General features: G+C 38.4%; 1 non-coding gene across 1 annotated transcript; it reads left to right on the forward strand.

Moving 5' to 3' along the window:
* The first annotated feature begins 527 nt into the window (after positions 1-527).
* On the forward strand, positions 528-634 carry LOC115030018. Its single transcript, XR_003835611.1, has one exon. It is a non-coding gene; the product is annotated as a U6 spliceosomal RNA (small nuclear RNA).
* Positions 635-2,799: the final 2,165 nt, after the last annotated feature.

The raw sequence follows: 2,799 nt of genomic DNA on the forward strand, positions 1-2,799 counted from the left end.
GGAGTAACTTTAAAGTATTTTCTCAAACTTTGACTTGGTTTATGATGCTCATTTTGTTTATTTAATAAGGAAGTGATACAAAAGTATTCTCATTGACTAAAGTAAAATGTTCTCATAGATCATTTTCCTTTCCTTCCACTTAGTTTTGATAATTTTTATGCCTATTTAAGATGTGAGGCTAAGAAATTTAGCATTGGTACATCTTGAAACTAAACAATATTTTACCCAAATATTCACTAGCATCTTCTGAGATCATTTGGTAGATTCACATCTTTCCTTGTCTTCATCATCTGCATAATTAGAAGTGTACCACTTGTTTGATATTTTCTAGTGACCAGATTAAGGTTTCGAGTCATAAAAAACCTACCATAGCAATGGTGTGTTCTCTTCGGTATCATATAAGAGGAACATAGTAATAATGTCATATTATTTATAATTATAATTTTCAATAAAGTCACATCTGACAGGCTTCTTTGAAGTTACTGTTGCTTTAAAACAAGGAAATGTGTGGTGAAAGATGCATTAAGGTGCTCCCTTCGGCAGCACATATACTAAAATTGGAACGATATAGAGAAGATTAGCATGGCCCCTGTGCAAGGATGACATGCAAATTCGTGAAACGTTCCATATTTTTAATTAGCCTCCAAACAATGACAGCATTGGATACACTAGCAAGCGTTTGCTGCAAGGACCCTGACATAGCTGTCTCTTGTGAGACTAGGCCGGGGCCTAGCAAACACAGAAGTGGATGCTCACAGTCAGCTATTGGATGGATCACACGGCCCCCAATGGAGGAGCTAGAGAAAGTATCCAAGGAGCTAAAGAGATCTGCAACCCTATAGGTGGAACAACATTATGAACTAACCAGTACCCCGGAGCTCTTGACTCTAGCTGCATATGTATCAAAAGATGGCCTAGTCGGCCATCACTGGAAAGAGAGGCCCATTGGACATGCAAACTTTATATGCCCCAGTACAGGGGAATGCCAGGGCCAAAAAAAAAAAAAAAAAAAAAAAAAAAAAAATGGGAATGGGTGGGTAGGGAAGTGGAGGGGGGAGGGTGTGGGGGACTTTTGGGATAGTATTGGAAATGTAATTGAGGAAAATATGTAATAAGAAATATAAAATAAAAAAAAGAATTTGAAAACAAATAAATGCATCTAAAAAAAAAGATGCATTAATACCTATGCAAATGTTCATTTTCTACTTTATCTGCCTGTCGTGTAGTGCAACCATTCTGTGGTTCTTGCCTACAGCAATTATACCTGTAGCACTGCTACACTCATTTATGACTTCTCTATATTACCATAGATATCCTTCTCTAATACAGAGCTGCTCCTCTCCTTCAGTGAAAGGTCTGCTTACTAAGGGTGTTTATTCCCTGTGTCATTACTGATTTTGGTCATTTTTGATTAGAAAAAGACATTTAGGTATGATTATGAACAAATGCCTCACACCCATATATAAGTGTATATTGTAGCCTATGTGTTCTTTTTTTCTTCCACCTTTCTTTGTTCTTTTTCAACTCCTTAACAGTGGTTAGGAGAGTAAAAAAGATAGAGGGGTAAGGGGATGACATTATTGTTAGACTACTTCCTGCTGATTAGGGGCGTCCACTCTTGAGGGCAAGTTTGATCTTCACTGCCAAGATATCTGATTTCTTCTTGTTAATTTTTCTTTGCTCGTGACACTTAACAAACTACAATCAACAGCAACCAGCAACCAACCACAACCCAACAACAACAACAGCCCCGCCTCTCAGAGCTCCAGCATTTATATATACTCTGATAAGTCCCCAGAATTCCAAATGTCACACTCTTCCAGAAAGTATCTGATGTTGAGGAGTCACACTCCCACAGAGCATGAGGCAAGTCATGGTCAGCTGCAGTGGACAACCTGAAGTAGCCCTATATACCATACCTGGGATTAAAAAGAAAACACATTATCATAGTCTTCTATGTTTTCATAGAAATCAAAATTCTCACTGTAGTATATATAATAATAGCCCATGCTGGTGCCTTTGGCCCAGGGGAGAACTTCTAGGTTTATTATAGTTTTTATCATGTCTTTACTAGGAATTTTTTCTCAGTCAGTGATGAGCACGTTTCCTTTAACTACAATGTATTTACACATTACCTATCACACATATAGTTTCAGAAACACTGAACCAAATTCTTAAGAGGAACCAGTCTATCAGCTGAAAGATTGTTGTGTGCAATTCCTTGCCTCTGCAGCTTTTCCATGTTTAGGCAAAACACCATTCTCAAAGATACTCATCCTTTGTTGGAAATACATATTTTAGCGTTTTGATTTTGTGTTATTCTAGCAGATGGTCAGTTCACTTTTGTTACTATGTGAATCAACAGCTTGTTGTATTGTTGAGTGATATTTAAATATATGAATCTACCACAGTTTGTCTGGCATTAAAATATTAATAAGCCTACTTTTGTGAACATGCATTATAGTTTTTCTTAGGGGGAACTCAGAGGTTGCTGCCTTACATCATAGGTATATGAGAAACGGCCAAATGGCCAAAGTGCCTCCAAACTGCCCTTGCCATCTTGTCCTCACATTGCAGAGCTACAGTTTGCCCCTACCTCATTGCAAAACAATGTTCAATGACATGATTATTCCCCCCACCCCCAACTAACAGAGATAGAAGGTGAACATTTTGGATGGCTTTTACATTAAGGGTTTTTGTTTTTTGAGGCAGGGTTTCTCTGTGTAGCCCTGGCTGTCCTGGAACTCACTCTGTAGACCAGGCTGGCCTCGAACTCAGAAATCCACCTGCCTCTGCCTC

Source organism: Mus caroli, chromosome 19, assembly GCF_900094665.2.
Source record: "Mus caroli chromosome 19, CAROLI_EIJ_v1.1, whole genome shotgun sequence".
NCBI lineage: Eukaryota > Metazoa > Chordata > Mammalia > Rodentia > Muridae > Mus > Mus caroli.